Source organism: Hypanus sabinus, chromosome 29 (assembly GCF_030144855.1).
Source record: "Hypanus sabinus isolate sHypSab1 chromosome 29, sHypSab1.hap1, whole genome shotgun sequence".
NCBI lineage: Eukaryota > Metazoa > Chordata > Chondrichthyes > Myliobatiformes > Dasyatidae > Hypanus > Hypanus sabinus.
In genome coordinates, this window is record NC_082734.1 from 9,395,049 (window position 1) to 9,416,849 (window position 21,801).

Sequence of the window (21,801 nt, forward strand, 5' to 3'; positions counted from 1 at the left end):
CATGTTGAAAAATTTGTTACGTCAACTAAAACCTTGACAAACTTCCACATAGGTGTAATGGAGAGTATATTGACTGGCAGCAATACCAATGCCTTTAAATGGAAAATCCTACAAATAGTGGTGGATCCATCATGGATAAAGTCCTCCCCACCATTGAGCACATTTAAATGAAATGTTGTTGTGGGAAAACAGCAGCCATCATCAGGGACCTCCACCTCTCTTCTCTATGCTGCTATCAGGAAGGTATAGGATTCACGGGACACACACCACCAGGTTCAGGAATAATCATCACCCCTTCACCCATTAGGCTCTTGAACCAAACAAATTAACTTAACCTGTGCCATCATTTGAAATATTCCTGCAACCAATAAATTCACTTTCAAGACCTCCATCTAATGTTCTTGATATTTTTTGCTTATTCATTTATTTATTATCTTTCTTTTTTTATTTGTACAGTTTGTACATTCACTGGTTGAATGCCCAAGGTCTTTATCACTGATCAGAATCAGATTTATCATCACCGGCATGTGATACGAAATTTGTTAACTTAGCAGCAGCAGTTCAATGCAATACATAATCTAGCAGAAAGAAAATAAAAAATAAAAAAATGAAGTAAATCAATTATGTATACTGAATAGATTAAAAACTTGCACAAACAGAAATACTGTATATTTTTTTAAAAAAGTGAGGAAGTGTCCAAAGATTCAATGTCCATTTAGGAATCAGATGGCAGAGGGGAAGAAGCTCTTCCTGAATTGCTGAGTGTGTGCCTTCTGGCTTCTGTACCTCCTACCTGATGGTAACAGTGAGAATAGGGCATGCCCTGGGTGCTGGAGATCCTTAATAATGGACACTGCCTTTCTGAGACACTGCTCCCCAAAGATGTACTGGGTACTTTGTAGGCTAGTACCCAAGATGGAGCTGACTAGATTTACAACCTTCTGCAGCTTCTTTCAGTCCTGTGCAGTAGCCCCTCCATATCAGACAGTGATGCTCTCCATGGTACAACTATAGAAGTTTTTGAGTGTATTTGTTGACATGCCAAATCTCTTCAAACTCATAATAAGTATAGCCACTGCCTTGCCTTCTGTGTAACTACATCAATATGTTGGGACCAGTTTAGATCCTCAGAGATCCTGACACCCAGGAATTTGCAACTGTTCACACTCTCCACTTCTGATCCCTCTTTAAGGATTGGAATGTGTTCTGTCGTCTTACCCTTCCTGAAGTCCACAATCAGCTCTTTCATCTTACTGACATTGAGTGCCAGGTTGTTGGCATAACTCACTCCTGTACACCCTCTTATCACCACCTAAGATTCTACCAACAATAGTTGTATCATCAGCAAATGTACAGGTGGTATTTGAGCTACATAGCCACACACATAGCCTAGCCACATAGTCATACATATATAAAGAGTAGAGCAGTGGGCTAAGCACACAACCCTGAAGTGCGCCAGTGTTGATCGTCAGTGAGGAGAACATGTTAACCAATCTGCACAGACTGTGGTCTTCCGATTCTATTATAGTTATTATTCTCTTATGAATTTATTGAATATGCCTACAAGAAAACAAATCGCAGGGTTGTATATGGTGACGTCTGTATTTCAATAATAAATTTACTTTGAACTTGTTCTGCATCTTCTCAAAATTTTACAACCCTTTTTAGTCCTAACCACCATTATGAACTTTCCTTGTTTACAAGCACTTCCGTATATTTCAACACTAATGTTGTTGCCTTCAAACACAGGTACTGTGTTTGGCCTCCATCAGTCATGGTCGACCATGAGTACTGTGCCTCTGGTAGTCGCTGGGGAGTGGCCTCTCCAGGGCGCAAGCCAGGGCAGAGTTGAGATGGAGATCTGTCTGTTGCCCATGCAGTGGGCCCACCCCTCTCCATGTTGATGACAGGTCCAAAGGAACGACGCAAGTTGATCCAATTTGGTGTCAGCAGCATTACAGGAGTTGCCGTGCCAGTGCTAGGTACAGCAGTTAGCTACCTTCAGGACTCCCGCCTCTGGATTTTTCCTCAAGGTTTACTCCCAAAGCCTATCCCTTGAGTAGGTAAAGCCGCAAGGCAGCGGAGGCTTGAAATCAGAGTTTTCCCTCTCCTAGATGAGCTACCATCTGCCTGGAGCATCTGGTTTTAAGGTGCCACTGGCTCGCCTTTGCCCCTTCTCCTGTCACACTATGCCACACGTGAAGGCCAGGAGTTGGACTTGGTTGTCAGAGGCTGTTTGAGATGCACGCCATGAAGAGCATTTGTTTAACAGTGGGAGCTCATCCTCAACTACCACCCTTTGGTAAATTCATTAGAATTTATTGCTAAAATTTTCTGTTCCTCACTCTTCTCTCAAGTTTCTGGTAACCATTCCAAATCTCTTCCTTTGGTTCAACAAAATTATCCCTAAACTAAAAAAAGTTTGAGATATTCCAACTCATGTTTGTTTTTATGCTGAGAACTGAAGAACGTAAACTCAGATCAGAATTGTCAAAATCAGAAGCAACAAGTTAACATGATTTGGCAGAGCAGGTAACAGCTCATCCAGACTAACCAAAACCAAATGGCAGGAATGAATCATAGAAATAGTTAGACTACGGAACAAAAACAAATGATACAAAACAATGCATTTCCACTAAATAGTTTCAGCTTTTAAGCACAGAGTAGCTGAATAGATGATAGCAAAAACACACTTGACAATCCACCAAATGTAGAATTAATACTTTGATCCTGGCTTTCATTCTTCTACCACATTAAGTGAGCAAACATTCCACACACAGCTAAGGCAGGTCTAACAATAATGGGGCATCTTGACTCAGACAAAAAATTAGCAATGTTGTCACTGATTTCAGTAAAATATAATGGGAAAAAATCTGTTACTGCATTCACTTGACTGAATAAAAGCTTGACTACCCTGTCTGTCCATCCACTTTGTAGGATTGATGCATCTCTGCTGAATTAGAGCATTTATTGACACATTTGGCAGTAGCACTGTCTCATCAGGAAATGAGAAAAAAAAAGTGCATGTTACTTCTCCTGCCTCATCATCCCTGTTGAAAATGTGCACACATGCAAAACACTGGTTCAAATTTGACTGCGTCATTTTGGGCAAATTATCTTCTGAACAAATGATTATCATTTGGGTATCAGAATGCAACCAAAAAATTGATTCCTTCAGGAGAGATGTGAAAGAAAATTATTGAACAAAGGAAACAGTATTTTTATATTATGTTCATAATATGTTCATTTTTGTATAATGTTCACAAGAGCGTGGTGAATCTGTGGAACTCTATGTCACAGGAAACAGTTGAGGCTGGTTCATTGGCTATATTTAAGAGTACGTTAGATATGGCCCTTGTGGCTAAAGGGATCGGGGGTATGGAGAGAAAGCAGGTACAGGGTTCGGAGTTGGATGATCAGCCATGAACATACTGAATGGCAGTGCAGGCTCAAAGGGCCGAATAGCCTACTCCTGCACCTATTTTCTATGTTTCTATAACACCATATTATTTATCAGTATATTTGTTTGTATTAAGCACTTGTGGCAGGTCAGCAGGAAATAAGCCATTGATTGTTAAGCTCAACAATAAAATGCATGAACATTGCAAAACCAGCCTCAAGAGATATACCTAAATAGGCATTTCAGAAGTTGGGTGCTTTTAGACGTTAAAAGGTTGTCGTGAAAGGAATTCTTTATTCATCAGAATGTTAAACCTTCATTTGGGCATTTGAGCTTTGAGATAAACCTTTACACTGTTGGTGAACTGTCCAAATCTGCAGTCATAGGCATAAACTGATCTCCCCTGACCTCTGAAAATTATGTTTTCTTAGGAATTATTTTATGGACAAACACAGGCTTCATTCCACTCCACTATAGGCAAGATTGCTGTGTTCATGTACAAGCATATAATCAAGCACGCACCACTTTGGTGGGAAGTACAATGATATTTTAATAATGTTCTTCTTTGCACATTGATTACACCACCAGAGAATTTATTATTTACTAGTTTCTTTTCGCAGGATGACTGCAGATTTTTGGAGACAATTATTGAATGTTCATATCTGTCTCACCTAAATTATAAGTTGTCTGATCAATAGACCAATTATCAATACAAGTATCATATATTAAAAAATACACAGATCCTGAAAATCCAAAATAAATACAGAAAACACTAGAAAAACTCAGCAAGTCAGAGAGCAGCAATGAAAAGAAGAAATGTTTCAGGTGAATGTTTTGGAACTTCCTAAAAGAAAGCAAGTTGCAGCAAGGTTATGGCATAATGGGGCAAATGTTGTATCTCCTAGAGCGGGGTCCCCAACCTTTTATGCCATGGACCCCTACCATTAACTGAGGGGTCCGTGGACCCCAAGTTGGGAACCCGTCCTACAGGGCGAGGCCGAGGCTGTCAGTCATAAACTGTTGATGTAATCATCTGGTTAATGGGCTACTAACAGTAGCGAGAGAAAGAGAAAGCAAACTAAACATGTATAAAACTGGGAGATACATGTCAGAGCTGTACAAAATCTCCAGAATAGACAGATTTGTGTTGAGAAAGACTGATAAAATATTTAAACAATAACCCACAGAACTGGCAAGCTATCCAAAATTGTTGAATTTGTATCCTCTGGACTTTATTGAACACAACGTTTTCAGAAACTAAGATTTTTATTCCACTTCTCTTCTCTTTAGATTCTTTTTGATATGCCCAAGTTTCCGGTATTTTCAGCTTCATAGAATAATTCTCAAAACAATGAAGTTAAAGCATGCACATGCACTGGAAAGTCAAGCTGTAATACTGAGGTGGCTACTAGATTTAATATGCTGAATAATAAAAATGAATGAGCCAGCACATTAGTTCAACATTCTGTTACAAAGACAGCAATCCAAATCCAGGTCAGAGATGGCCTGTTCTATTTGGCAGAATTCTTTGGAAAAAAAGCAGAGTACCACAAGCCTGACCAAAGCTTAGTATACTTCAAATTTGAAACCCATACTAATTCTTGAAATTTGGCTGATCAACTTCTCCATGCAAACATACAAAATGAACAAATATACACTTACATTTTTAAACTTGCTCTTTTGTTAGGAAAATTATTCAATTGATCTTATTTCCCTCACTTCATTAGAATGGCAATAAAGTATTTCAAAGAAGTGTTGCTAAAAAAAATATGCTCACAAAATTTAAGACATTTTTCTATGATACTCACAGCAGTAGATTTTGCACAAGAAAAAAAAACTTAGTCTCAAAACACATCTTGGGTTGCAAGGGGCTGAATCTAAAATTAGTCTTTGAGTGATTTTAACAGTTGACATGATCATAGCACAAAAATTGCTATCAACTTAAATCTTAGCAGAAAATACTTAATGAAAAAAATTCTTGCTCCTAAGTCTTTGAAAACTTGTCATGTTCCTAGCCTTATTCATTTATCGAGTTTGCAGATCAGATTCAGTATTTTATTCTTTGGGTTCTGTCTCAAGTTAGCAGATCCCTGAATGGCAAAGAGAAACAGTAAGTAACACACTTCTGCTTTTAACTTAAGTTACAACAAAAGCAAATATATGAAGGGAAGCAAAGATTCTCTTCTGTATTTCAGCGAGCAATATTTTACATTTTCTAACATTTTCATTCATCCAAGGCAGTGCCAACATACCCACTAATACCTGGTGATTGCCCATGAGTAAAGAACATTGAGGTTAAACTGATTCCTGATTTCACCTGCTATCGCAGCTCTATCGAAAATGCAACACTATATAATCAATTCTTATAGCAAAGAGGCACAGTGTGCCGCAGTTTAACTCATAATTCCAGGGGCTTAGGAGTGCTAACTGTGCATTGTTCTCTCCATGATCAAGTTTCTTCTGGATGCTTTGGGGGTTTTTTTTCACATCCCAAAAACATGCTAAAAGGTTAATTGGCTACTGTAAATTATTCCTTAGTGTGGCTTAATAAGTAAAGAAATCACAGGAGAGTTGAAGTAATATATAGAAAAGAATGAGTTGCAAGGGTAGAGAGAATTGAGGGGGAAGGGAAGGCAGGACACATAATAATGCTTTCCCTCAAAAGCCAGCATGGACCTCTTGATCTATATAATTATAAAAAAAATAATGCAGTGGCAATCTATGCAGAAGGCCACAGGTGGTGGGTAAGATCAAAAATAAATATTTCTTATTTGTTTTTAAAGAGATGGAGACTTCAGAGACTAGTCAAAGGATAATTTATTATCAAAGCATCTACTGTATATGTTATCATATACTACCTTCACATTCATTTTCTTGTAGACATTTACAAATAACAGAATTTACAAAAAAAAAGCTATAAATAAAGACTAACAAACGTATAAAGTGCAGAAGACTGTGCAAATAAACAAAAGTGCTGAGGACATGAGTTGTAGAGTTCTTTAAAGCAAGGCTGCAGGTTGCAGAATCAGTTAAGCATTGAGGTGACTGAAGTCATCCACACTGGTTCAGAGACTGATGGCTGAAGGATAATAATTGTTCTTGAACCTGGTGGCATTAGACCTAGGCTTCTATACCTCCTGCACAATGGTAAAAGTGCAGAGAGAGCATGGTCTGGATGGTGGGAGGGCCCTTGATGGTGGCTGCTGCTTTCTTATGGCAGAACTACATGTAATAAATGTGCTCAAAGATGGGGGGGGCTTTCTAGAGCAAACTACAATAGAGAAGGAGGAATTATTAATTGTCCTAGTGGGCTTAAAGGTGATTCATCCCAGGCACAGATGAGATACATTCTAGGGAGGAGTCTGTTGAGACACTAAATGATTGAGAACAGCAAAGTTAGTTGTTTTCTCCAAAGCTGAGATAAGCCAGCTAATTACTAGGTCTCAGTTCCAATTTATTTATTGATTTATTATTGTCACATATATTGTCACATATACTGAGTGAGCTACAGTGAAAAACTTCATTTTGCATGTTATCTATACACATTATTTCATCACATCAGTGCATTATAGCACAAGGGAAACAATAACAAAGCAAGTAAAGTGCAGGAAAAGATTCAGAGGAATAACATAAAATGTTGGGAGGAACACAGCAGGTCAGGCAGCATCTGTGAAAATGAACAGAGTCACCATTTCAGGCTGAGACCTTGTATCAGGACTGGAAAGTAAAGGGGAAGATGCTAGAATAAAAATGTGGGGGAGGATAGGTGAAGCCAGGTGGGTGGGAAAGATAAAGGCTGGAGAAGGAATTTAATAGGAGATGAGAGTGGACCATGGGGAAAAGGGAAGGGGGGGGGGGGCACTAGGAAGAGTTACTAGGCAGGTTAGGAGAAGTGGTGAGAGGCCAAAGTAGGGAATAGAAAAGGGAAAGGGAGGGGAAAAAGAAAAAAAATACCTGGAGAAAATTATATTCATGCCATCAGGTTGGAAGCTTCCTAGATGGAATACGAGGTGATGATCCTCTAATCTGCCCTTGAAGGGACAGGAATTAATCAAGGATTTGATTAAGGGGATAACCTATTTAATTAAACTGTGTATATTGAATAGATGAATAAGAGTGTCAGTCAGTGTGGTGAAATTGATATAGTCCACATGGATTTCAGATTTTGATAGGGTCCCATGTGGGAGACTGCTCTGAGAAACTAAGGGTCGATTTGGCAAACTGGATCCAAAACTGGCTTGCTGATAGGAGGCAGAGGGGTGTGATTGGAAGTCTGTGACCAGTAACAACTATATGGATCAATGCAGGATACTTGCAGTTGCAGCGGTGTGCTACACGCAGCGCTAAAATTACAACACGGAGTCGGTAACTGCAGTCGAAGGAAAAAACTTTATTCGAAAACTTCAGCCTCACTTTTAAGCCTCTGTCAACCGGCCACCCATGGCGCAGAGGCTCCAAAGCTCTGTGCTCGCAAACCCCCGTAGGCTATCTAATTGTGAGTCGGTTCGGATACGCTAGGAAATGGGGCGCCACATAACCCCCCCCCCCAGAACCGGCGATACACCCCCCAATGTCCACAGTCTGGGCCAGAACCTGCTTGGGAGGTCGGCCTCTGCGCCGAGGCGCCGGAAACTCGGCCGGTTGCGCCAGGTCCACATGGGCCGGCTTGAGGCGGTCCACCTTGAAAACCTCCTCCTTCCCCCCAACGTCCAGCACGAACGTGGACCCGTTGTTCCGGAGCACCATAAACGGCCCCTCGTATGGCCGCTGCAGCGGTGGCCGATGCCCGCCCCTTCGTACAAACACAAACTTACAGTTCTGTAGGTCTTTGGGTACGCAGGTCGGGTGCCGCCCATGCTGTGAAGTGGGTATGGGGGCCAGGTTACCGAGCTTCTCGCAAAGTCTGCCCAGGACTGCTGCGGGTTCTTCCTCTTGCCCCCTTGGGACTGGTAGGAACTCCCCGGGGACGACCAGGGGCGCGCCGTATACCAACTCGGCCGACGAGGCGTGCAGGTCGTCCTTGGGCACTGTGCGGATGCCGAGTAGGACCCAGGGAAGCTCGTCCGCCCAGTTGGCTCCTCGCAGGCGGGCCATGAGGGCCGACTTCAGGTGACGGTGGAAACGCTCCACTAGCCCGTTCGACTGTGGGTGGTAGGCAGTTGTGTGGTGCAGCTGAGTCCCCAAAAGGCTGGCCATAGCTGACCACAGGCTGGAGGTGAACTGGGCGCCTCTGTCGGAGGTAATGTGGGTTGGTACACCAAAGCGAGATATCCAGGTGGCGATCAGGGCTCGGGCACAAGATTCGGAGGTGGTGTCGGTGAGCGGGACCGCCTCTGGCCATCTTGTGAACCGGTCCACGATAGTCAGGAGGTAACGCGCTCCGCGCGACACTGGCAGGGGGCCCACGATATCCACATGAATGTGGTCGAAACGCCGGTGGGCGGGATGGAACTGCTGCGGTGGGGCTTTGGTGTGCCGCTGCACCTTGGCCGTCTGGCAGTGCATGCACGTTCTGGCCCATTCACTGACCTGTTTGCGGAGTCCGTACCCAAACGAACCTGCTGGAAACCATCCGGACAACTGTCCGGATGGAGGGATGCGCCAAGTTATGAATGGAGTCGAAAACGCGGCGCCGCCATGCTGTCGGGACGACCGGACGGGGCTGGCCGGTGGCGACGTCACAGAGTAGGGCCCTCTCACCCGGGCCCACGGGGAGGTCCTGGAGCTGCAGACCGGAGACTGTGGTCCTGTAACTCCGAATCTCCTCATCCGCCTGCTGTGCCTCTGCCAGCGCCTCAAAGTCTACCCCTTGGGAAAGGGCATGAATGGTAGGGCGAGAGAGCGCATCCGCCACGACATTGTCCTTACCCGAGACGTGCCGGACATCCGTCGTGTATTCAGAGATGTAGGACAGGTGGCGTTGCTGGCGGGATGACCAGGGGTCGGATGCTTTCGTAAACTCAAAGGTAAGCGGTTTGTGGTCCGTGAACGCGGTGAAGGGCCGACCTTCTAGGAGGTACCTGAAATGTCGGATTGCCAGGTAGAGCGCCAACAGTTCCCGGTCGAAAGCACTGTACTTAAGCTCGGGTGGTCGCAGGTGTTTGCTGAAAAACGCCAGGGGTTGCCAGTGACCTGTGATGAGTTGCTCCAGCACCCCACCGACTGCCGTGTTGGATGCGTCCACTGTGAGGGCGGTAGGGGTGTCCATTCTGGGATGTACTAGCATTGCGGCGTCTGCCAAAGCTTCCTTCGTTTGAACGAAAGTGGCGGCGGACTCCTCATCCCAGGTAATGTCCTTGCTCGGACCCGACATCCGGGCAGCTGAAGGGAGGAAGCGGCAGTAGAAATTGACCATACCTACGAATTCCTGAAGGCCTTTGATCGTGGTGGGTCGGGGGAAGTGGCGGACCGCATCTACCTTAGGGGGCAGAGGGGTTGCCCCGTCTTTAGTAATTCTGTGGCCCAGGAAGTCAATGGTATCGAGTCCGAACTGGCATTTGGCAGGGTTGATTGTAAGACCGTACTCACTCAGTCGGGCGCAGAGTTGACGGAGGTGGGACAGATGCTCCTGACGACTGCCGCTGGCTATGAGGATGTCATCCAAATAGATGAACGCGAAGTCCAGGTCCCGTCCCACCGCGTCCATTAACCGCTGGAACGTCTGTGCGGCATTCTTCAGGCCGAACGGCATGCGGAGGAACTCGAAAAGGCCGAATGGGGTGATGAGAGCCGTTTTGGGGACGTCGTCAGGATGCATCGGGATTTGATGGTATCCCCGGACGAGATCTACCTTGGAGAAGATCCGTGCGCCGTGCAGGTTTGCCGCAAAGTCCTGAATGTGCGGCACAGGGTAGCGGTCCGGTGTGGTAGCCTCGTTCAGCCTGCGGTAGTCGCCGCACGGTCTCCAGCCCCCCGTCGCTTTGGGCACCATGTGCAGGGGGGAAGCCCATGGGCTGTCGGACCGCCGGATGATCCCCAATTCCTCCATCCTCTGGAACTCCTCCTTCGCCAGTCGGAGCTTGTCCGGGGGAAGCCGCCGAGCACGGGCATGGAGGGGTGGTCCCTGGGTCGGGATGTGGTGCTGTACGCCGTGCCTGGGCATGGCTGCTGTGAACTGCGGTGCCAGAACCGATGGGAACTCCGCCAGGACCCTGGTGAAGTCGTCGGACAGCGTGATGGAGCCGAGGTGAGGGGCCGGCAACTGGGCTGCACCCAGGGAGAACGTCTGAAAGGTCTCGGCGTGTACCAGTCTCTTCCTGGGCAGGTCGACCAGCAGGCTGTGAGCCCGCAAAAAATCCGCACCCAGAAGCGGTTGGGCTACGGCGGCCAGTGTGAAGTCCCACGTGAACTGGCTGGAGCCGAACAGTAGCTGCACCTGGCGGGTGCCATAGGTCCTTACGGTGCTGCCATTCACGGCCCTCAGGGGGGGACCCGGTGCCCTGCTGCGGGTGTCGTAACTCGTCGGAGGTAAAACGCTGATCTCAGCCCCAGTATCGACCAAAAACCGGCGTCCCGACTTTCTATCCCACACATACAGGAGGCTATCCCGATGGCCAGCCGCCGTAGCCATCAGCGGCGGCTGGCCCTGGCGTTTCCCGGGAACTCGCAGGGTGGGCGACAACGGCGGACTTCTGCACCCCACCGCTGGTGGTAGAAGCACCAGTGTTCATTGGGCCGGGGGTTGGCGGGCTCTGCGGCCGGGCCTGGACTGGTTTGCTGCTGGGAGATCCGTGCGATGGACGCCCCGCTCACCTTTTTGGCGTTCCACAGCAAGTCCACCCGGGCTGCCACCTTCCGGGGGTCACTGAAATCCGCGTCGGACAGCAGCAGGCGGATGTCCTCGGGCAGCTGCTCCAGGAATGCCTGCTCAAACATGAGGCAGGGTGTGTGTTCGTCGGCGAGAGACAACATCTCATTCATTAAAGCCGATGGAGGTCTGTCGCCCAAGCCATCCAGGTGCAGTAAACGGGCAGCCCGCTCGCGCCGTGAGAGTCCTAAAGTCCTGAGGAGCAGGGCTTTGAATTCTGTGTACTTGCCGTCTGCCGGGGGCGACTGTACGAACTCCGCGACCTGGGCCGCTGTGTCCTGGTCGAGGGAGCTCGCCACGTAGTAGTAGCGGGTGTCTTCTGAGGTGATCTGGCGAACGTGGAATTGGGCTTCGGCTTGCTGGAACCATAGGTCCGGGCGCTGTGTCCAGAAACCTGGCAGTTTCAACGAAACCGCATGAACAGAGGCGGCGTCGGTCATTTCTGGTCCAAAAATCGTTTGGACCGTCGGGGTCACCAATTGTAGCGGTGTGCTACACGCAGCGCTAAAATTACGACACGGAGTCGGTAACTGCAGTCGAAGGAAAAAACTTTATTCGAAAACTTCAGCCTCACTTTTAAGCCTCTGTCAACCGGCCACCCATGGCGCAGAGGCTCCAAAGCTCTGTGCTCGCAAACCCCCGTAGGCTATCTAATTGTGAGTCGGTTCGGATACGCTAGGAAATGGGGCGCCACACAGTGTTATATACATTTTAAACAGTCTAAATTATGAATACAATTAAGTTTCTAGATACACAAAGCACAACTACTGGAGCTGTTAATGGTAGAGAGAAGAATAATCTGCAGGAACGATGATATTGATCAATCAGTAAGATGGAAAGAGAAACGGCAGATGGAAGTTGATTCTAAAAAATGTAAAGTGATGTGTTTTGAGAGAAACATTACAGATAGGATATTCTCATGAATGACAAGACTCTTGAAAGTACTGACAAATTGAGGGAACTTGGTTTACATCTCCAGAAGTTCCAGAAGATATTGCAGATAGAAGGTGGTTAAGGTATGTATCTCATTTAGTGCACAGAATAAGAGCAATGAGCTTATGAGACAACAAATAAAACATTAAGTAGGCCAGTGTTAGAAAAGAATGTACAATTTTGATTGCCACATATAAGAAAATGTAACTGCATGGGAGAGCGTGCAGAGAAGATTCACCTGGATGTAGCACGTGATGAAGCATTTCAACTATGAGGAAAGACCGAGATAGGCTAGGTTTAACTTCCTTGGAATGGAAAATCGTAAAGAGAGGACCTGATTGAGACATTAAAATTATAAAGGACATAAACTGAGAGTGAGAAAACTTTCCCTTATTATAGGTGACCACAGCCAGAGGATGATGATGATGATGATGATGATGATGAACAGGGAATTTAGTATGGACTTCAGAATTCTTCTTCTCCCCCCCACCCCCAACCCCTGCCACAGTGTGGCTGTTTCCTGGAAAACAGTGCCCAAAAAGTGTGACAGGGACTGATTCTCATGTAACATTGAAGATTTACAATAGCAAAAAAATGTTTGCGAACCTTTTGCAATTACCCGTTTTTCTACATTACTCATAAAATGCAGCCTGATCTTCATCTAAATCACAGTAATTGACAAACAGAATGTGCCTAACTAATAATACACAATCAATTGTACTTTTCATGTCTTTATTGAACACATTCTTTAATCATTCACAGACCAAGCTGGAAAAAGGTATGTGAATCCTTGCATTTAATAACTGGCAAACTCCTTTAACAGTAATAACATCCATCAAACTGTTGCTGTAGCTGTTGATCAGAACTGCACAACAACGATGAGGAAGTTTAGACCATTACTCCACACAAAACTGTTCCAGTTCATACCTTGTATGAACAGCCCTCTTCCGGTCGCGCCACAGCATTTCAATTGGATCAAGATCCGCACTCTGACTTGGCCATTCCAAAACAAACTTTCTTCTTTTTAAACCATTCTGTTGTGGAATTACTCACGTTTCGGATAATTGTCTTATTACATCAAACTTCTGTTAAGCTTCAGGTGACAGACCACAACCCTGCCATTCTCCAGTAAAATGGCTTGATACAATTTTGAATTCATTGTTCCTCAATGATTGCAGGCTGTCCAAGCCCTGAGAGAGCAAAGCAGCACAAAACCATGATGCTCCTTCCATCATGCTTCACAGTTAGGATGAAGTTTTGGTATTGGGGTGCAGTGTACTTTTACCTACAGCGCAGCAGTGTGCATTTCTGGAAAAATTTCAACTTTAGACTCATCTGTTCAAAGAACATTGCCCTGGAAGCATTGTGGAGCATCTTTTGCAAACTTGAGACTCGCAGAATTTTTTTTTAATTGGAGAGCAGTGGTTTCGCATCATGTCCTTCCATGAACAGCAATCTTGTTCAGTGTTTTTCTTACAGTGGACACATGAATAGAGACTTTAGCAAGTTCTAGAGATTTCTACAGGTCTTTCACTGTTACCAATGGGTTCTTTTACACCTCCTTCAGCATTGCACGTTGTGCTCTTCATGTGATCTTTACAGGATGCCCACTTCTAGGGAAAGTAGCAACAGTACTGAGTTTCCTCCATTTGTATTCCTCCATTTTTCCGACTGTGGACTGATAAATACTCAGGTCTTTTAGAGATGCTTTTGAAGCCTTTTCCAGCTTCATGCATCTCTACAATTTTTCTTCCAAAGTCTTCTGAAAGTTGTTTTGATCAAGGCATGATGCACATAAACAATTATTTCTTGAGAAGAGCAGACCCTGTCAATAAAATAACCTAACTTTGTGTCTTTTTTTAAATAGAGCAAGACACCTCTACCATCCACACCTCCAATATCATCGACTGGAACACCTGACTCCAAATACCTTTTGTAGAAGGCATTACCCCAAAGGTTCACATATTTTTTTGAACCTAGACTGTGAATATTTAAATGGTGTACTCAGTATTGACAAGAAGTTATACAACTGATTGTGGGTTATTAGTTTAGGCAGATTGTATTTGTCTATTATTGTGACTTAGATGAAGATCGACATTTTATGAGTAATTAATGCAGAAAACCAGGTAATAGCGAAGGGTGCACAAACTTTTTCTTGCAACTGTATTTAGATGAGTATTTAAAACTATGGCACACAATGTGAATGGTTGAAGTGCAGGAAATGGGATTACCATTGATTGGTGCTAGTGGCTGGCACAGATACAGTGGACCAAAAGATCGGTTTCCATGCTGTAGAACTCCAAAATTTAAAAATTCTACAGAAACCAGTTACACCTGTACTTAACACGGGATCCATGGTCCATATAACCATATAACAATCACAGCACGGAAACAGGCCATCTCAGCCCTCCTAGTCCATGCCGAACTCTTAATCTCACCTAGTCCCACCTACCCGCATTCAACCCATATCCCTCCACTCCTTTCCTGTCCATATATCTATCCAATGTTACCTTAAATGACACAACTGAACTGGCCTCTACTACTTCTACAGGAAGCTCATTCCACACAGATATAGTAAGAGCCGTGCATTTACCAATGGCAGTATTGGCTGAGAGCATGGTGCAGGAAGGAAGGGTTCAGGTTTTTGGATAATTGGTCTTTGTTCCAGGGACATTGGGATCTGTTTCGAAGGGACGGTCTACATCTGAACCGGAGGGGTACTAACATTCTTGCAGGAGTGTTTGCCAGTGCTGCTCGAGGGGGTTTAAACTAGATGTGCAGGGGGCAGGGATCCAGATCCAGAGGGTTGGTCAGAAGGAGCATGGGGTTAAATGTGTAGAAGGTTTGGGTGATCTTGAGAAGGTCATCAAAATTCAGGGTGCAATTAGCCCGATGGAAGTTCAAGGAGCTGGGTTAGGTACAGTAGACAGTGTTTTAAGCAAAGAGAGGAGGAATGGGCTCAGAATTCTATACTTGAATGTGCGTAGTGTCAGAAATAAGACAGATAAGCTTGAAGCTCAGATGAAAATGGGGAAGTATGATATTGTTGGGATAACGGAGACATAGCTGCAAGGGGATCAGGCCTGGGAATTGAGTGTACCAGGGTATACGTGCTATCGTAGAGACAGAAATATGGGAAGAGGGGGTGGGGTGGCCCTGTTGGTGAGGAATGAGATTCAGTCCTTAGCAAGAGGTGACTTGGGAACAGGGGAAGTAGAGTCTGTGTGGATTGAGCTGAGGAACAGTAAGGGTAAAAAGACCCTAATGGGTGTTGTGTACAGGCCCCCAAACAGTAGCGTGGATATTGGGTACAAGTTGATTAGGGAGTTAACACTGGCATGTGCTAAAGGTAATGCAATCGTTATGGGAGATTTCAACATGCAGGTGAACTGGGAGAATCAGGTAGGTGCTGGACCCCAGGATAGGGAGTTTGTGGAGTGTCTAAGGCAGAGGTCAGCAACCTGCGGCTCCAGAGCCACATGCGGCTCTAGAGCCACATGCGGCTCTTTGATCTCTGTGATGCGGCTCCCCGTGGTTTGTTAGCTTTTGAAATGTAATTCGAAATTTGAAGATTATGGTGATCTTGTACAATCTGAAAACTTTGTGGAGACACCGTTTCCTGGCACATCCGAACCGGCTCACAATTAGCCACCGTTCCGGCTAAGGGAGATAGCCTATGGGGGTTTGTGAGTATGTGTCTTTTGGAACATCCGCGCCCACGGGGACGGGTTGAGGGAGGCTTTAAAGCAAGGCTGTTTAGTTCGAATAAAGCTACCTTTGACTGCAGTCTTTATTTTAGCGCTGCGTGTAGCGCTACACTGCTACAACGTGTTTTTTTATCACTATTAATATACATCACAACTGCCAATGCCTGACACCCGCCAGTGCGCGCATTCTTTTAATTCTTCGATCCAAGGTAGGCTAACTATGGAGTAACCTTCAACCCAACGTCTTTTTTTCGGAGGTCATCAATTTCATAAATGCAACACATTATAGTTTGTTTATACATAGCATAAAGGCAAAAAAAACCCGTTGTATGCAGTGTTATTTCATTTTGTGGCTCCCAGTGTTTTCTTTTCTGTGGGAAATGGGTCCATATTGGCTCTTTCAGTGGTAAACGTTGCCGACCCCTGGTCTAAGGGATGTATTTTTGGAACAGCTTGTGCTTGAGCCAACCAGGAACGAGGCTATTTTGGACTTGGTGATGTGTAATGAACAGGAATTGATAAGTGATCTTGAAGTAAAGCAGCCATTAGGAAGTAGTGATCATAACATGATAAGTTTTTATCTACAATTTGAGAGGGATAAGTGCAGATCAGAGGTGTCAGTGTTGCAATTAAATAAAGGAGACTACGGAGCCATGAGGGAAGAGCTGGCCAAGTTAAATGGGTGGATGCCCTGGCAGGAAAGACAGTGGATCAGCAGTGGCAGATATTCTTGGGGATAATACAAAAGATGCAAAAGCAGTTCATTCCAATGAGAAGGAAGGATTCAAAGAGGGGGAAGGGGCCACAGTGGTTGACAAAGGAAGTCAGAGATTGTACAGCATTAAAGAAAAAGAGGTACGACAGGGCTAAGATGAGTGGGAATACAGATGATTGGGAAAGTTTTAAGGAACAGCAGATCTTAACTAAAAAAGCAATACGGAGAGAAAAAATCAGGTATGAGCTCAGTCTAGCCAGGAATATAAAAGGGGATAGCAAAAGCTTTTTTAGCTATGTGAAGAGAAAGAAGATAGATAAGAACAATGTTGGCCCCTTGAAGAATGAATTGGGAGAAATTGTTATGGGAAACAGGGAAATGGCAACAGAATTTAATGCGTACTTTAGATCTGTCTTCACCAGGGAGGACACAAGCAATCTCCCAGATGTATGGATGGGCAAGGGTCATAAGATATCAGAGGAATTGAGACAGATTGACATTAGGAAAGAAACTGTGATGAGTAGACTGGTAGGACTGAAGGCTAATAAATCCCCGGGTCCAGATGGTCTGCATCCGAGGGTTCTAAAAGAGGTGGCTCAGGAAATTGCGGATGCATTGGTAATCATTTTCCAATGTTCCTTAGATTCAGGATCAGTTCCTGAAGATTGGAGAGTGGCTAATGTTATCCCACTTTTCAAGAAGGGAGGGAAGGAGAAAACGGAGAACTATCGCCCTGTTAGCCTAACGTCAGTCGTGGGGAAGATGCTTGAGTCCGTTATTAAGGACGAAATAGTGGCACATCTTGATGGCAGAAATAGCAAATCAAGGGCAAATCATGCTTGACTAATCTGTTGGAGTTTTTTGAGGGTGTAACAGGGATGTTAGACGAGGGTAAGCCACTGGATGTTGTGTACCTAGATTTTCAGAAGGCATTCGATAAGGTGCCACATAGGAGATTGGTGAGTAAAATCAGAGCTCATGGCATTGGGGGCAGGGTTTCAACATGGATAGAAAACTGGTTGGCAGATAGAAAGCAAAGGGTAGCAGTGAATAGGTGTTTCTCAGACTGGCTGGAGGTGACTAGTGGGGTACCACAGGGCTCTGTATTGGGACCACAGCTCTTTACGATTTATGTCAACGATTTAGATGAGGGTATTGAAAACTATATCAGCAAGTTTGCTGACGATATTAAACTGGGTGGCAGTGTGACATGCGAAGAGGACGTTAGGAGAATACAGGGAGACTTGGATAGGCTGGGTGAGTGGGCAGATACTTGGCAGATGTCATTCAATGTGAATAAATGTGAAGTTATCCACTTTGGAAGCAGGAACAAGAGGGCAGAGTATTGTCTGAACGGTGTAGAGTTAGGTAAGGGAGAAATGCAAAGAGACCTGGGAGTCCTAGTTCACCAGTCAATGAAGGTGAATGAGCAAGTGCAACAGGCAGTGAAGAGGGCAAATGGAATGTTGGCCTTTGTTACAAGGGGAATTGAGTACAAGAGCAAGGATGTCCTTTTGCATTTGTACAGGGCCCTGGTGAGACCACACCTGGAATATTGTGTACAGTTTTGGTCTCCAGGTTTAAGGAAGGACATTCTGGCAATTGAGGAAGTGCAGCGTAGATTCACTAGGTTGATTCCTGGGATGGCAGGGCTGTCTTACGCAGAGAGATTGGAGAGATTGGAGAGATTGGGCTTGTACACGCTGGAATTGAGGAGATTGAGAGGGCATCTGATTGAAACGTTTAAGATAATTAAAGGATTTGATAGGATTGAGGCAGGAAATATGTTCCAGGTGTTGGGAGAGTCCAGTACCAGAGGGCATGGATTGAGAATAAGAGGTCAGTTATTTAAAACAGAGTTGAGGAAGAGCTTCTTCTCCCAGAGAGTTGTGGAGGTGTGGAATGCACTGCCTCGGAAGACGGTGGAGGCCAATTCTCTGGATGGTTTCAAGAAGGAGCTGGATAGATATCTGATGGATAGGGGAATCAAGGGATATGGGGACAAGGCAGGGACTGGGTATTGATAGTGAATGATCAGCCATGATCTCAGAATGGCGGTGCAGACTCGAGGGGCCGAATGGTCTACTTCTGCACCTATTGTCTATTATGAAACTGAATGGTTCAGGCTTAGAACTCCAACTTCCTATATATTCAATTCATGAGCTCCTGTGGCAACCCACTTTCTGCGCAGGCGAACCGGCTCTCAAACAGCCAGCGCACAGGGAGAGACTTTGGTAATGCACCTCTGATGTCTTTTCCGCCCAGACAGGGCGGGCGCTAGGGATTAAATGCCAGCGCCGAAGTTTGAATAAACTAGTCTCGAAACGACTTACCGACTGCGTGTCGTCTCTAGCTCTGTATGTAGTACATCGCTACACTCCCATGTTAAAACAGCAGAGATTTGACAAATGTCATAAGTAATGCATTAGAAGAAATTAAATGCTGTGTGCTAACCAGCCAAAACCATCTGACTGCAGAATACCATGCTGTGTTGATCCAGTGTGTTATCAAAAGATAGCAACTCTCCTGGATATGAGTACACCAAAGCTATACTTCAATTAACACATTTACACATTTGGAAACCATATAGCTGCAAGTAATAGAAACAGATTGAAAAATCAAATTCTTTCCAAAGGAATTATGTTGTGTCTTTTTGTTATATCATAAATTACTTTTTAAAAACTGAAATATCAATGGATGAAGCAACACACATAAAATGCTGGAGGAACTCGGGTCAGGCAGCATCTATGGAAATGAACATTTCATGAGACCCTTCTTTAGAACTGATAGGGAAGTGGCGGGGGGTGGGAGGTGAAGGAAAAGAGACTAGCCAGAAGGTGATAGGTGAAGCCAGGTGTGTGTGAAAGGTCAGGTGCTGAAGAAGAAAGAATCTAATATAGGAGAGTGGACAATAGGAGAAAGGAAAGGAGACGAGCCGAGGGAAATAATAGGCAGGTGAGGAGTGGTAACAGGCCAGAGTAGGGAATAGGGGAATGGGGGGGGGGGGGGGGGGCGCGAGGGGTTCTGTTCACGAGAAATCGATATTTATACCATTAGGTTGGAAGCTACACGATTAAAGGCTTATCAATGTGTCCATTAAAGGTTTATCAATGGATAAGCCTTTAATGGACACTTCGGAGTCTCCTCAGTCTATTTTAAAGGACGCACAGTTTTCAGGTTTCAGCCAATGACCACAGAATGTCACTTATCAAAGAACAAGTTTGATCTTCCAATATGAAAAGCATTAATTATTGGCTATTTATGTATCTTTGTTGCTGCTGCGAGGTCTGGGTCTCTGCTGGGAAGAACAGGCCCCCAGTCCTCGGGGTCACGTTGCCGATGGCCGTTGGCTGGGGCATCTTAATACGCTCGGCAGAGGATGGTGCTTGAAGAAGCTGTGCCGGAGGGGATGGTCGGAGGCTCGGAGGTTTGACGGACTCAGAGTCTACTGCAGTCGGAGCGCTTTCACTGTGTGCAGTGACTGCAAGACTGGGTTCGACGGAGCTTTCATTGCGTGCTGCGTCCGCGAGGCTGAGTTGGGCGGCTCCATGGAAGTCCATAGCGGGGGTATTCCCTTCTGCGGCCTGCGCGGGATGATGAGTCTATCGGGACCCTGAGGACTTGTGGAAACTGTGTGGTGGTTTCTTTTGAACTTATAGTTTTTTAACATCTTTGGACTATTTTTACTGTGCCCACGGTCTGTTTTTTTTTAATCAATTGTGCTATTGTTTGCACTGTAGTAACTATATGGTTTTGTGCAGGTCTTGTAGTTTTAGTTTTTGGTCTTGTTTTGTCTGGTGGGATTGGAGCTCCTTTCCAGGGAACGCGCTAAGATGGTAGTGCGATATTAATAAGCAGCAGCCTCTCCGGACTCTGGATTGGGGATTGCCAAACGTTATGTGGATTTTCTGGTGTAGTCTGTTTTGTCATGAGCTTTTGTGATATCATTCTGGAGGAACGTTGTCTCATTTTTTTAAACTGCATTGCATTTGTGGTTTCTAAATGACAATAAACTGAATCTGAATCAAGAATATCAACCTTGAACAAATGAATGACTGATTGGGTAGTTCTGATACATTGGTACCTTATTTAGTACTCAGGATGTACTCGCGTGAAAGCAATATTAATAGAATCAGCATTAAAAGGAACGTGAAGGGATACGTTACTTCATGCTGCTGTGCTAGGATGCTGGTTCAAATACCTGCCTGTGCTGCTACTCCTCCTGTAGCAAGCAGTTACTCTATCGCTCAATGTGGAAAGACAACCTGCTTGAACCAGTGTTGGGTAGGTAGCACAGGCAATGCACTGCGAGATTCAACATCATAACTTGCCTATCATGGTGAGTGCAGGCCGAAGTTGGGGACTGGCAGCTCCTGCTCTATGGTCTGACAACCCACCTGAATCCTACAGTTTGCTTCATCACCACCTTTTGGATGCAGTGGAAGCTGCTGTATCCTCTCTTGTTTGGCTGCAGTATTTCTATACGGTAACAGGCCATATATAGAGGAACTGCCAGACATCAATGGTTTACACTTCGATGACAACCAGGGTTGTCCCTGTGTTCTGTATCTTAGTGTTTAGTGGCCGCATTGCTAACCATGGCCCACTGCTCTTCCAAGGAGCTTTTTTTTTCCATACAAAGCCTTGGAAAGTCTCAGAATGCCAACAGAGGAAAAGGCTTGCAGGAACAGGGAATGCTGGGGTTTGCACCAGGTTCCCAACACAGCAGCAAAGACAATAGATGTTCATACCAAGTTCCCAGCACAACAGCGTACAGCATGAATGGACATCTTTTTCTTTCAAGTACAGTTGAGTATACCCCTGAAGTTTAGAATTGAAAGAATATGAACACAAAAAGAAATCAGGACTCTACAGAGTGCCAACATTATGATGGAACTGATGGCTTTGTGGCCAAGTTTGTGGATGATACAAAGGTAGGTGGAGGGGCAGACAGTGTTGAGGAAACGGGGAGTCTGCAGAAGGACTTAGATTAGGAGAATGGGTGAAAAAGAGGCAAATGGTATACAGAGTAGGGAAGTGTATAGTCATGCATTTTGGTAGAAGGAATAAAGGTATTGACCACTTTCTAAATGGGGAGCAAATTCAGATATCAGAGGTACCCTCAAGGTTAACTTACAAGTTGAGTTGGTGGTATGGAAGGCAAATGCAATGTCAGCGTTCATTTCAAGAGGACTAGGATATAAAAGGACACCATGCTGTGGCTTTATAAGGCATTAGT

General features: G+C 45.0%; 1 protein-coding gene across 5 annotated transcripts in view; it reads right to left on the reverse strand.

The window, feature by feature from the left end:
- The window catches only part of tnrc6ba (trinucleotide repeat containing adaptor 6Ba), a 196,546-nt gene that overhangs the window by 82,972 nt on the left and 91,773 nt on the right, over nucleotides 1-21,801 (reverse strand). The window lies entirely within an intron of this gene.